Genomic DNA, 15,451 nt, shown 5'->3' with positions numbered 1-15,451 from the left:
AGTATGTGTGTGTGAAGGGGGGGTTATATCCAGCTGCATCTCCCATCATCCCGAGAGGAAAAAAAAAAGCCTGGGAGGAGAGAGGAGGGAGGAGGGAGAGATGGGAAAAACTCAAAAGAGGAGGGAAAAACCTGAAACATGGACTGTAACTAAGTGATTAGTGGCACTTTGTTTTATTTTTATCATTTTTTGTCTCTTTTTTTTCTGTTCCTGTCCGTTCATTTGTGTGTGTGTGTGTGTGTGTGTGTGTGTGTGTGTGTTAATGTACAGTATGTAAAATGTGTTTGTGTGGCAGACGGAGGGCACTCAACATCTGCTGTGGTCACTCCTGCTCATCGTCTACTTATTGCTCTCCTTGTCCCCGTCTGTGCCCTGCTTTTCCTGCATCCCCCTTCACGACACAAACACACACACATATACACACACACATACACACGCTTGAGGATCATCACACACACACACACACACACACACACAGACACACACACTTTTCCCCCCACCTTCCAATCCCTCATCTCCCACTTCGCCGTCCTTTCTTCTCCCGTCTTAGCGTGTCTTCCCCGCCCTCCTCTCGTGCCTTGGGCACAGATAACACACTTGTTTGCAGATTTCTGCGCTGTGCATGTGTGTGAGTGTGTGTGTGCGTGCGTGCATGTGCTGTTTGCATCAGTAGGATTCAGGAGTCAGAGGGGTCCAACTCCAGCTTTGCCTCTTCTTTTGTTTAAATCCCAACCTGTGCAGGAGATGCCAAAAACAGGAGCAGAGACTGGCACACACAGCTGAAAACTGTAGCCCGTGGAAACACACACACACACACACACACACCAGTCCCACACAGACAAAAATCAGTGCGCATGCACATGGAAAAGATGTTCAAACTGCAGATAAACACCTGCTTATTTGTACATTATTTTCCCTGCCCTCGCACACACACACACACACACACACACACACACAGATGCCACTGCTGAGGCCAATTATAAGAGCTTGTCTCAAAGTAAAAACCACCACATGTACATTTTTTAATGGAATTATAAGCCAGATTGACAAGGGGCTTTTTGTTTTGCTTCCCGCTAATCGCCTCTCCCAAAATCCCCTCCTTTATGTCTTGTCATTTTGGAGCAAACTCAACGCTTTCTCCACTTTCCCCTGATTTCCACTCTATTGCGTGCTGGATATCAGTGAGAGAGAAAGAGAGAGAGGGAGAAATAGAATGAAAAGAAGGGAGTAAATGTAGGGCAGTGGGGAGGAGGCCGACAAGAAAAGAAAGAAGGGAGGAAAGAAAGGAAGGAAGGAAAGAAGGAAGTGGGGGAGGGAGAGATGGAACAGTGGAGGAGAAACGATTGGCTGACGACCAAAGATGAGAGAGGAGAGACACACTGAGAGAGAGAGAGGGAAAGAGAGAGAGAGATGGGTTTAGAGGAAGAAGTGGGAGGATGAAGGGAGCCGAGAGGCGACAGGTAGAGGATGGAGGTATGAAGGGAAAGAGGATCAGAGAGGAGGAAGAGACGGCTTCCATGTGGGCAGAGGTGAAGAAGCAATGCCTGCCATTCGAACTCCAAACCCCTTCTTGCACTTTCTGTTTTAAATTTGTGGCCTCGAGGTAAATCAAGATGATTATTGTCTCAGGTTCCTCCTGACCAGTAAACTGAATTTCTTGTGTGTAAATAACTGAAACTTTTTTTTTTCCTGAACTGTAACATAGATTGTTGTTTAGCTAGCTGCAGTACTCACCTGTCTAAGAATCATTTGGAGGTGCGCATACTTTGACGCCTCTGTGGTCCGAGGTATTATGGTACGTGTTGTCCAGCAGGCACATTGACATGGACTCAAAGACGAAATGATTAATAGTTTGATGGTCAAGGTCAAAAGGTCACTGTCATCTCACAAAACACGTTTTTAGCCATAACTACAGTGCAGATCTCTGTCACGTGATCTCTGCTACGCCCAACCACAACCTAAACCTACAACCACTGTACAAAATATTAACTTTATTATTACAAACAGTTGGCATAAATGTTTAAAAGTGCAAAAAGATGAAATGACAGCACTACATGTCCCTCTGGTCATCCGTACATCCCATTCTTTTCAATGTGATATCTCTTGAGGAAATTGGACAGCCGCTTGGACTCAGAGATGAACTGATTAGACGTCAAGGTCAAAGTCACAATGACCTCACGAATTCATAGCTCAAAAATTCCTATGCTAATTTTACTACGTTTTCACACAAATATTGTAGTGTAAAAGACAAGAGTTGTGCTAAAAGAAATCCAATGTGCAAACTGCTATTACTGATTGAAACACTGTGACTATATGAATGAGGGAGAATCACTGGAATCACTGGAAATATGCTGGAGTGTGATGTGTTGATTAAATTTTGATAACGTAGGATAGGATAAAAAGGGATATTATGACAAGAATAGACTTAAAATAAGGTTTATATACTCTTCACTATACCAAGTGTAACTGTGTGTGTGACCCTCACTGTATCACACGTATTCTTTGTGTTAAAACAAGTGCACTTACATTAAACACTATAATTTAAAAAAAAAAGAAAAAGGCAGCAAGGAAGAGTTGAGAAATAAGGGTGTAATAATAAGAAGCAACTTAGATTAAAAAATAAGAACAAGGCAAGTTCAAAAGATACTGGTGTCAGGAATATATAACACAGCATTAAAGAAGAAGAAGGGGCAAGTGGAAAGTCCCCAGAAGCCCCACTCTGAGGATGTAAATGTTTAGGTACCAAAGTTAACCAATGAATTATAATGGTGTAATGTTCCAAGATAAATCGATTGGTCATTTGATGTTGTGATGAATGGAAACCAGGTGGAGCTCTTAGGGAATATAAGCTGGTGTGTTGTATGTGAGACTGTATGTAATGTGCAGATAGACTGTTCTCCCTTTGCTGCTGGCATTAAAGGTTTTTGCTGCTCTGGACTCTGACTCCTGATGACTACTTGAGCTCAGCTGCAGAGGCTGCCTTTCCTGACTCCTTTTGACTCATTTTTGGACTCATCCGCTAAGTTTTTCTGACTGATTGATCACTGCTAAAAATAACTTTAAATCTGGCCCAGTGGCTTTGAACCCCGGTTCTGTGCCACATCAATATCTGATAGAATTAAATGATTAAGTTTTATGTCCAAGAGGTCAAAGTTCACTGTGATGTCCTAATGTTACACAAAAAAAGAACACTTTTCTGGCCGATGTTCAACATCACTCAAGAACAGATGGGGAGATTGTGACCATCTTTCATCTGGGTCGGGACAGACATGAATGTAATCTGTAGCTTGACTGGTGTGAGGAGGTACTGTGAGGTGGTAATTCTAGTTATCTAATGCTCTGTGGTGTTCTTTAGCGTTGGACTAAGGAGTGTGTGTGTGTGTGTGTGTGTGTGTGTGTGTGTGTGTGTGTGTGTGTGTATTGTCTTCTATCAAGTCAGGTGTGCTCGTAGATAATAGATGAGCTCTGTGTGACTGAAAAAGCTTAAAATAAACTGAATGTCTGCAGCAGGGATGAGTGTGCAGATAGTTTGATTTTCTTTTCATTTCCTATATGTTTTCCATACAACACTGTCTTGTTTGGTGGACAATTGCTCTGGACATAGTTTATATGCACAAATTGCCTTTTCCACCCTGATGGCACAAAAAAGATGCTTCTAATGTCGCTTTTGCATTATGGTTTTTACCAGCTTTGCACCTTCAGGAAAATGGAGGTCAAGGTGTCTAAATGAGAAAGCACAGCGTGTTTTTGTGTACCATTTAATAGGAACAGGAAAATAAAGATGATGTGTGTGTGTGTGTGTGTGTGTGTGGTAATGTGTGTGTGTGTGTGTGCGTGCGTTGGTAAAAGCAGAGGGGCTGTTGTCACCACATGAATTCTAAATAATCCTGTTGAATTAATGTTCATCTTGAACTAGATTCACAAAGTGCCTGCAGGTCTCTGATTTACCAGAGAATGTTGCCCCCTTCATTAGGAGACACTTTGAATATCCCGAACACGTTGAATATTTCATTTGATGACTTCACAGCATCTATGAATATTCATATTTTGGCTTTGTGTGCTTCCACTGATAAGTGTTAATGGGGAAATCTTAATCCTGAGGCACTCGTTCACATCAGCTACTGGTGCCGTACGCTGCAGTTTGTGCTTCTCTTTGTTCAGCTCATTCATGGACAGACGGAGGTGGTGTCACAGCACAATACCTCCAGCAGTTACAGTGTTTGAGTTTGACAGCAGAGGAAGTGAATGTCAGGTGCTGGTGTCACTCTCTAAAAAAATAAAGTGTCCATTTCTTCACACCAATCACACAGACAGACAGCTTTTTGTACAAGAGGCACCCTTGAATTGAATGCGAATAGAAAATCTCCTTCTTATGCCCTTCTCATGCTTATAACTACCACTTAGCCGTCCTGTCAGTATTTCCCTACCAACCTAAAAGTATATAATTTCCCAAAGGCATTCTGGGAGTTGCAGTCACTAACTGAAGTCAAAATAGACAAGGCGGGTTGAGAGAGGCTGTGTCCAAGCTCGGCCCGCTGTCAAGAAAAATCTAGAAAATGGACCTTAACATCTTTTTATTTGAAAAGTCAAGAATGCAACTTTTCTGATCTACATTTAGAGAGAAGCTCCAACATATTGGACCTTACAGATCGATGTCATATATACAGTGTCAGTGTGAAGGGATGAGTCCTAAACAATTAAGCTCTAGATCACTTAAAGGGGTTTCTAAATATTCCCGACTCATTCTGTATGATCTTGCAAGTGTTTCTTCTCCAGAGGACACGATGCAGATAACTACAGTCATTTAAAAACCTACACGTCTTGATTCATATACGAGAGCTGAGCAGAGATAGAAACCATTTCCACAGAAAGTGTCTTACATTCGCTAAAACGTGACGATTCTAAATTGGCACTTTTGAACACCGGGTCGTCTCTGTCGGTGTGTGTGTGTGTGTGTGTGTGTGTGTGTGAGAAGGAGGATGTTTTCTGTGTGTGTGTGTGTGTGTGCATGCAGGGAGTGAGTACTCCACTTGAAGCTGAAGAGTCGTGCAGGGCTGTGATCAGAGGGAAGCCCCTTAATGAGTTGATCCAGGCGAGGCTTTGATGCTTCCCTTCTCAGGGGATCGTGGGAAATGAAAGGGAGTAGGTGGGGATGGCGGAATGACCTTTAAACTTTTACAACCAGTAGATAAACGTACGCTGCAGGGCTACATTACGGAGAGGCAAGACATTACCTCATGCTGTATGTTTGGGAAATCCTGTTTTGCCAAATTCTGCTACAAAGTTAATTTGAAGAGCTTACTGAAAAATTAAAGGGACTCTGGAGCCATTCTGGCTCTAAGAAAATGTGTTTTCTTATGAGAGCGTGTGTTAACGTTTCAGAGTTCGAACACATTCTGGTCAAGATTTCAATTCCTCCAATACTTTGGTTTATGACTGAATCCTGAAACGTATGCTGTCCCCATCAGCCTTAGCTGTGCTTTCGGTTTAGTGCTAATAGCTGATGCTAACAAACACACTTAAAAATGGATTTGGCTCGTTTCTGAGCTGGTTTCGAATTAGAAATGATCATTGCATCACTCACTGATTTTGTGTTTGCGATATATGGTTTATAGCTCAGAAAGTCAACTCTGTTAGTTAGCTTGCTAATCCTTACATTACAGACGTCTTTATTGATATACTGTTGATACAGTGGGCACTACAGTCATGCCCAGCTGCATCTACAACCTCGCATCACTCACTGTTGTTGTCTGCACATATCAAAGGCTCGGAGCGCCTCTGTTGTTCTGTACTGTGTGCTGTCAGAGCTACAGGTCAGACCGAACTGTGTCTAAGTGCCTCTCTGTGACCCTCTGAGGCACCCGTTGCTCCTGGCATTTCTTCTTCTTCTTTGCATGAGTGATGATTTTGCATCCCGACATTTACAGGTGACCAACGCGGCCGAGTCGCGATGTGTATGCATGAACGCAACATAAGGACCAAAGGTTATTCAGAGAGTTAGCCAGCAATGCGCATCACTGACAGATCTACTTGGGCCAGTAAATTCCATTTCATGTCCCTTTATAGATGCAGATATCATTTTCCACACGTCTGCTGTCCTATTGCTCCACATGGAAAACTCTGCTGTACTACATACACTATATGTAAGGCAGAAAGTCAAGGGGTTTTGATAACATGCAAGTTCAGCATGAAAAATCTTAAAATGAAAAGATCCCCCAAAAGTGTGTAAAGGTGTTTTAAGATGAAAATATTTATAGCGCAGATTAATGTAACAGCATCATACTGTAGGTCTGACTGTTGGAGAAGCAGGGGTGTTAAGTACACACACACACACACACACACACACACACACACACACACACACACACACACACACACACACACACAGAGTCACAGAGTTGCATCAGTGTCTCCTGACAGATGTATCTCTCAGCTGCTCTGACAGGGCGCAGGGCTTTGGGTCAGGCGATTATAAGGTCAGGTCCTGGGGGACAAACAGACTGACTGCTCACTTCAAACAGGAAGCTGATGGATCACAAACATCAGCCCATTGATCCTCTGCTTATAGAGCATAATGTCATGCAACCGCATCAGATCTGCATGCACATCTGTGTGTGTGTGTGTGTGTGTGTGTGTGTGTGTGGACTAATGTATTCAGGAACTATACTAAGGGCTCATATGTTAATACACATACATGTTTTTACAGTATATTGAAGGATGGGGTTCATGAATGAACCTTTCCCATAAACCCTGGTAATCAACAAAAAGTTTGGAGGTGATTTTACCGCCTGTGATCAGTCTTCTGATAAGTTCTTTAATGATATATTGAATATAGGTCTATTGTAAAAGGTTTGTTAATATAATGTGCCATAAGCCAGAAGAGCTGCATCCAAAGATCAGAGGTTCAGTGTTTTCCACTGGACTCAGTTTGATAAAGCCTTTGCTCATGCAAGGGACTTTTAATGAATACCAATTACATACGTTAATTCAGGCAAGGCTTTATCTGCATTTATATGGTCATGAGTGCTCACTCGAGTCTGTGTTTCACTCTGGCTGCAGCGGGTGTGTGTGTGTGTGTGTGTGTGTGTGTGTGTGTGTGTGTGTGTGTGTGTGTGTGTGTGTGTGTGTGTGTGTGTGTGTGTGTGTGTGTGTGTGTGTGTGTGTGTGTGTGTGTGTGTGTGTGTGTGTGTGTGTGTGTGTGTGTGTGTGCTCTCATTTGTTCAGGTCTCATTGGGCAACATTCTATTATAAAGAGTTTGTACTCCAGGGAGCTGGAAGAGGTAATTAGAAATTACCTTGTGAGGCATTGGGTCAGGTGGGGGGCCTGTGTGTGTGTGTGTGTGTGTGTGCGTTTGTCATTCTCACATATTTGTCCAGTGGTGTGTATGTGTGTTACTGCATTAACACATATACAGAAACAAGCTTAGTAGGAAATTAAATAATATGACTTGTGGTGGTGTAGTGATGCATCATAGTGATGTTTATTTGTCGTGTGTGTGTGTGTGTGTACAGTTTATTCTCATATCTTTGCTTGATTCTGAGGTGTCAGCTGTCAATCCTTCATCTGTAATCTGCTCATACAGTATATGTATGTACACTGTACGTGTGTTAGGTAGGTGTTTGTGTGTGTGTGTGTGTGTGTGTGTGTGTGTGTTCACCCTGTCAGCCCACATTTTGAGTTCACAGCACAAAGCTAATGAGAGATCCTGATGTTTCCAATGCTGCAGGACTGAACCTGTTTGACGCCACATCCACACAACAACGCAGCAGAGAGTCTGACAGACTGACACGATGTTTCCAGTCACAGACATTTAGCCCTCCGCATGTTTTGACCAGAGTAAATGTTGCTGACTTCACAGCGCTCCTTGGGGTGGTGGGCTTTGATTTGTTGATACATGATGTGACGTTGGGAAATGTTTGCTTCGACTGCATTTTGTTTGCCTGGAGAATGATTTAAAATCTCTCCCTCCGTCGCTGTCTGCTCCCTCATGCATTAACACAGCGCGGTACATATAAGGTCATACGTCGGCTGCTGCTTTAATAAGGGATCCTGAGGTGACACGTTGCTTAATGTTTGGTTGTTATGCACCAAGAGGCAAAAGGTGGTGGTTGAAGGATTCGGCAGCTGAAATGACAACCACTGATTTTTCACTTTTCCTCTTGGTGATGGAGCCAAAGCGCAGCAGGAATTCAGAATCAGCATGGCATACCACGCATGTAGTTTTAGAATGCTGCTATCAGACGTGAGATATCCACTGGTCTCGAATGACCTTTAAGTTGAGGGTTACCCAGCTGCATATTGATCACTGACTGGGTATGTCTGTCACTTGTTGGTTAATACCCGGCATAATGAGCAGAATGGCTGCACGCAATCCATAAAACAACTGTGACATTGATTGTTTTTGCTGAGTGCATTTACCCTGGTATTGAAGGAAAGGTTGGTACATGAAGAACTGTTCAATGGCTGCCACCGGATTTCAACAAATTTATCTCCAGAAATGCAAGTCTGACTTCCCGACATGGCCACCGCAGTTTCCCCTACGTTCCCTGAGTGGCAGGAGGGACAGGAGAAGTTGTGGACTGAGACACGGTGGCAGAGAGGGACCGCAGAGTTATTTGAGTCGGTTAGGTGAATAATTAGTGATCTGACTGTTGGCTGCTCTCAGTCAGCCAATTAGAAAAGCAAAGACAAAGAGGGCAGCAGAGCCCAGAGGGCCCGAATCAGAGCACAGGACTACCACCCACAACATCCCCTGACACACACAAACACAATTATTTTATGCTATTTGCAGGCAGAAAAGTACAGAAGCAGGAAAGAAAAATAAAGAAATTAAGTATAGCAGTTAGGCTGATTTATACATAAGACATGCAAAGCAAAGAGTGTAACAGTGTTGTTTCCAATCAGGGCACCGTGTGTGTGTGTGTGTGTGTGTGTGTGTGCATGCATGTGTGTTTTTCCACACATTCCCCGCTGGACTTCCCTGTCAGCAGTGACCTTTACCAAATCAAAGGAGATGCAAATATCCAGCTTCATTTGGGCCTATTACAACTGCACCCACAGTGGCCTATAGAAGTGAATGAGCTCCGCGCAGACACCCAGTGAGAATAGCTGTCAGTCTTCTCGGCCGGCTTTGATTAACAATTTGAAAGGCCTCTCTCCGGCCCCGACTCTCCTCAACAGATACAAATCAGCCCTGACGCTGCCTCGTCCATTACTGGCATAATTTCTACAGAGAATTGTAATGAAACTCATTTCCCTACAGTCTTTGTGTCTCTCGGCCCTGCCCCCCCCCCCCAGATTTAACACCATGAAAAAGAAAAATAACTTTTGCTGTATGTATAGTTTAAACTTTGTCACTTTAATAGATTAGCAAAAACATTCAGTTATGCAACCACAGTCTGATAACTTTAATTCTAACCAGGATTTGAAAATAAGGTCCATTAAATGCAGATGAAAATTAATTTTGACCAGTAATGTCATATCGTTACCTGCCAGTTTGAACAAGCACTGAATTAAATTCTGTCCTAAAAGGCCACAATCACAATAACCAGCGCACAGGACCAGACATAAAACTATATCACCATAAATCTACATATTAGCTCCTGACATCTCCATAAATTTGAATATAAACATATATGTCACTATGGAGGTGCATAACAACACTCTGATGATATGAGGCCCATTTCATCTTTGAGTGAGCACAGTTGACTTTGGGGCGTTAAACAGCTTTGCATTGTGTGTTACATGCAAAAAATGGCAGCACCTGAGGGAGCAGGTGTGCTTTCTATGTGAACAACGTCGGATTTCAACTTCAGGCTGCTTCTGTTAGCTCATTTGAACGGGAATAAATTCGTGCCTTTTTAGATCACATCCTTAACCTGCATAATTCAGTGCGGTTTTTACTATAACTGGCACTTTTACAACCTCAGCCTATGTTCATGCATTTTGCATAAATGAGACTAAGAGTCCACAGCCAGCTAAGTGAGGGCGTACTTACTCACTGAGGTGCAACATCAGCATGCTAACATGCTGATGTTTAGCAGGTGCAGTGCTTACAGTGGTCACCATCTTATTTCAGCATGACAGCACGCGGAAATAAGTTACAAAGTTAAACGGAGGCTGATGGGAATCCATTAGTTAAGCTTTAACAAAGTATTTGACAAATTGTAATTTTTGGCCTGATGGTGGCACTTGATGATAAGTTAAGAGATCGTCAAGTTATTAATTATTAGACTTCATCCTGAGGGAAACATGAATGTCTCTACCGATTAAATAGCAATCCAATATTGTCTGGATATTTCACACAAAAACACAAATAGAGGAAAAGTCATGATTAGGATACAAGATTTCATAACCAAGGTGGAGGACAGGCCAGCCGACCAATGACATTTCCATCCATAGACCCACTGATGCAAATAATCCAGGGGTTGGATGTGTATTGGAGGTGTAATTCCATTGGCGTTACTTTATTGTCAAATAAAACCATTTTATGTTAATTTGCGTGCAGTTGTGAGTAGGTTACTCAGTTGGATAGTTTTTTTTTTTCCATTTGACTTTAGGGTCATTAGGATGTAAACAGTCCAGTACTGCAGTCTGTGATGTAGGCTGTAGTCCAGTATTTAAGTAAAGAGTATTAAATTAGCCTACTTTGTAATGATGCACCGTACACATTATGTTTTATTTATGCTCTTTTCTTCTGTCTTGTTTCCTTCCTGAGTTAGACACTTGCTCGAGTTTCTGAGTTTCCCCGCATCAATAAAAGTTTAATCTTGAGCAACTCAACCTGACAACATGAGACATAAAATCCATTGGTGAAGTCAAACCATCGATTTCTACTCAGGCCGAGACTTTTCTAACCTGTAGCTGCAAAAGGTCAGAGTGTCACCGCTGCCCCTTACATCAGCCGACCACAGGGCAAGTTTTCCTGTTTGATGTGATGGTGCAGCCGCATAGAAAAGGACCAAGCAAATACAGAATTTATATGTGACAAGAGTGTAGAAAAGTTAAACAGGAAATTTAATGGGAATGTTAAGAGGGGGCATCGTCTAAACCACATAACACCCCCCCAAAAAAACACAAACACAAAGGAGTGACTGATTGCGACCTCTGGGGGGAAGAAAGAAAAGGGAGAATGAATGAGGGATGGTTTGGTGGATGATTTCACAGCTTTGATATTTGTGACACAGCACGTTGTGACGAGAGGTGAAAAACAGAAGAAGCAGGAACTTTAAAACCTTCACGACGTCCAGCTGAGAGATTTGCTGCTTCAGTCAAAAACTGTGCAAAAATATCATCACACAGTCTGTGTTGTGGGTGACAGTCTCAGTGTCCCAGTGAGCTGACAGGAGCAAAAACTGATGTGGATGATCAAATGCAGTAAATATGAAATCAAAATACAGTCAATATTAAATACAATATTCAATCAGTCACTGGAAATGAAACTTCCACGGGCTACTTTGTCTGAATGTCAGTGTTAGTTGGACTTTGGATGGAATCACTACAGCACATGAAGTCCTTTTATCCCGTCGCTCTGCTGCCGCAGCAACACTTTGCCTTTCAGCAGTTTTTTTGTCAACTCGCTTTCTGGCTTTCCAATCGTGAAAAGCCGATTAGAGAGCGAGTTGTGCATAAAGATGGCAGAGAAAACAACTTTCTGCAGGAGAAATCTAGATGGAGAGGGCAGGTTTCTCTAATCCCCTATCCAGGTTATGGAAAAGAGGTTTCTAGTTTACCGAAACGTTTATTTATTTAACAAAATCAGCCTACAGTAGAAAGTTGACTGTAACCTGGTTTCTTAAGAGTAGCCTACTCCACTGATTTAGCACTTGTATGACCTTGTCTATGATAAATAAAAATCTGTGAGTTACTTTAAGGTTTAAGGTCTTAGATGGTCCAGTACGTCACTGCCTTGTCATTATAATGAAGAAAAAGCACAGAAGGACTTTTGCACTAAAAATCTGTAACCTTGGAAGATACTGACTCGATTTGTTCAACTGTGATGGTTGAAGCCTCATATTAGCTTCAGCTGAACTTAACAATAACTCTGGCATTTTTAAACCGTGGACCTATTTTTTTTAAATATACTTTGGGTTCAAAATGTCTGGTAGGTACAAAGTTTTGGAATTAGTCCAGTAGATTAGACACTCACTATGGGGCAACGGCGCCAGACCAAAGGCTCCGATTTTTTGTTATTACAGAAAGAATCCCTGCAGAGACAGACCTGGAGGGTCCTTTTTGTTTAGCCAGAAACAGCTATTATATTGTTTGGTTCAAAGCCACCAGACTCCATTGACAAAAACAGTAATTTTACCTCTGAGAAAGCACAGTATTGGCTGGTCTGTTAGTCCCCCATCTCCTCCACTGGAAGAAGGGGATTTCTTCAGAGCCAATATGAAGTGAAGGAGCGAAGCAGCTCAGTTTCCTGTTAGTGACAAAATAATGACCAATGATCTTTTTGCATAAGCCACTCGCTTTCCTAACCAACACCAGGGCATATAGGTTTTTTCCCCACATGTCTGTAAAACAACAGAGCCGTCTTTGAAGACCACATGTCCATGTTTCCTCATTCCTCCGTTGTCTCAAACCCACAGTGGAAGAAGGCCAATAGAGGCTGAACAGAGGTGGTCTTGTTTTCGTGGCAGTGACACTAAGGACTCATGACAGATCGGCGTTTATACTCCACATATGACACCTTTAAATCAAAGATAGTAAATGTTCACCGTTGTATTCATTGTGTCACTGGAACAAGGACAAACTCCTCCTGACTGTTCGTCAGGCCTCCTATAGATGCTGTAACGTACCGTCTTGTCGTGTGCATTTGCAATGCTAAGCAGCAGCCAGGTGAGTGGCAGTCGCAGTAGTTGATTTTAATAGCGAGAAGCTATTTCGGTAAGTCCTCCAGCAGGCGTCTTTCTGTGGAGTTAATCACACTGAACAACACAACACTGCAGCTCCTCTCTCCTCTCTCCTCTCTCCTCCTCTCTGGGGTCTCCATGGCTCTCCCTTTTCTCCTGGCTCCGCTCTAGTCTTCTCCCTTCCCTCGCCCTCACCGCTGCTCCATGTTTTTATTTATACCTACATCTGTATCGCCTTCCCCCCCTTCTCCCTTTCTCTCTCTCTCTTTTTTTTCTTAACTTTTCTCAGTTAATCACCCAGAGTCTCTCAGGGATGTTGAATGTCATTATATCAGCTGAATTGTAATAATAGCCATCATCACTCCCAGGCCACTGATCCAGTCCCACCCAGAGCTGTGTCTTTTTAAAGAATCAATCGCTTCGACACACACACACACACACACACCACCAGACAATTGCTGGTTAAACCACCTCTGCCTCCCTTTATCCATCACCAGCACTGTTGATCTTATTCGCACAGCTACCATCTCGAATTTCACCCAAAAAAAAACATCGAGTACAGCCCACGACTGACTTTTGTATCTTTTGCCATTTTTGCCCTCGTTCAGCAGTCGACAGTGAAGGAGCACATGGGAAACAAGGGCAGAGAGAGACATGCAGCAGAAGTCCCCCACCTGTTACCGTCATGACATTACAGTCATGTGGCATAACCATTCAGCTCCCAGGGTGCTTCATTTTGCCCGTCATTTCCACCAGCTACAGTGTTTTACTCGCCATATAACTTGTGATATTGCTTCCATGAAGTCTGTTGGAGCAACAGGATCGTTGAAACAGGATTATTGAAACAGGATTATTGAAACAGGATTATTGAAAGCATACCTCAGTATCAGTGGAAGGTGGATCACTAACTCTAAACTCAAGTAAAAGTACAATTACTCCCATAAAAACTGTTAAAATTACCATTTGAGAAACCTGCTCTAGTAAAAGTAAAATAATACAGGGATGAGAAATAACTCCTTCATTTCTTATTCTTAGGGTGTGTGGTCCAGTGCAAAATAATGAAAAAGTATTTATTAAACTTTTAAAAGGTGTGGCCAGTGTGCTGCTGAGTTCAGTTACATCATCACACTGTGGTCAAAAGACACTCAGTCCCCACTTTTAGATCCAACTAGCTGTAACATAAGTAAATGGCAAATGTAACGATGTTAAAAGTAGATTACTGACTCAGAAATAAACTTGAGGAAGAAGTACAGCTTTTTTTTTCTTTTTTTTTTACTCATGTAAGGTTCTCGTTACTACGTCTGGTCACAGCTGAACCAGGGAGTCAGTCTGCAGACGCTGACTGGACGTGTATGAGGGACAGTTTTACACTTTGCTTTTACTTTCTGGATGAACTCAGGGCTTTGTTTAAAGACAGCATGATCATCTTAGTTATCATGTTTCATAACCTGCTGGACTCAGTTAGTGATGCTGCTGCAGTCGGAGATCTCATCAGTTAACGTGGTAAAAATGTTATTGTTCATTTTTTTTAATGTGATTATTTGTTCATTTTTCACTTAAAAGTTACAGGGATGGTGCTCATCCAGATACTTTTGGTCAACTGTGGTGGCAGCTACAAAAGACATGAAATAAAACAGGCATGGTGCACTTCATAATAACACATAAAATACTGAATACATAAAACCCTTCAGGTTATTCACCTCATACCATGTTTACTTACAAACATACAAGTGGCACATACGTACCAACCATATAATAATACAACTTTATTCTCAGAATATTCCTGAGCAAACACAATCTTTTAATGGAAATGCTAATTGCACCTCGCTGTGTGTGCGCTCTCAGAGTTAAAAATAAGATTAACCAGAATTATCCTGTGGATGTAATTAAGTCTCTGCTGCCACGATCCAACTCAACACAAACAAGGGAAATGATCTGGTGCTGCTACACGTGAGCTTTGTTGGAACGCTGGTTATTTTGAGCGTATGTGTGTGTATATGTGTGTGTGTATGTGTGTGTGTGTGTGTGTGTGTGTTGGCGGGTCGATTAGCCACCAACAAACACCCAAAGAAGACAATGTTGGAGAATCCTCCGTCTGATGGCCGATCACATTACATACACATTATACCTTTGATGTAATGTGAGACACATGAATCCCCCTTGAAGACATTCTCCTCTGCAACTGCACCCACAATCCCAGTGATAGCACTGTTCTAATTAATATAACTGATTCTCAGTACAATCGGTCTGATCACGTCTCTGTTCTATCGCTCTCACCGAGCGTCTGAACTAATGCCCCCCTCCAATTAAACTGGAAGCTCAGGGCTGTTTGGGCTCAACCGGTCAATTAATTGATGCTTCCATTGTGATGAACCTACTTTCATGTTGTGCTCTCATCATGTCCATTTAGTATTATGCGCTGATCCCGTATTGGATCACAGACACAGCGTGCTGTTGAACTAAAACAACAACGACCAAACCGATTTATTGTAGTGAAGTGACGGACAGAGAGGTAGAAATCCAGATTTTGCTCTTCATCCATGTGTGTGAAGGTTCTGTGCTTTAGTGGGAAAACTCGTCTCATGTAGCTTAGCCC

This window comes from Pempheris klunzingeri, chromosome 20, assembly GCF_042242105.1.
Source record: "Pempheris klunzingeri isolate RE-2024b chromosome 20, fPemKlu1.hap1, whole genome shotgun sequence".
In the NCBI taxonomy this organism is placed as follows: domain Eukaryota; kingdom Metazoa; phylum Chordata; class Actinopteri; order Acropomatiformes; family Pempheridae; genus Pempheris; species Pempheris klunzingeri.
This window is presented reverse-complemented; position numbering follows the sequence as displayed.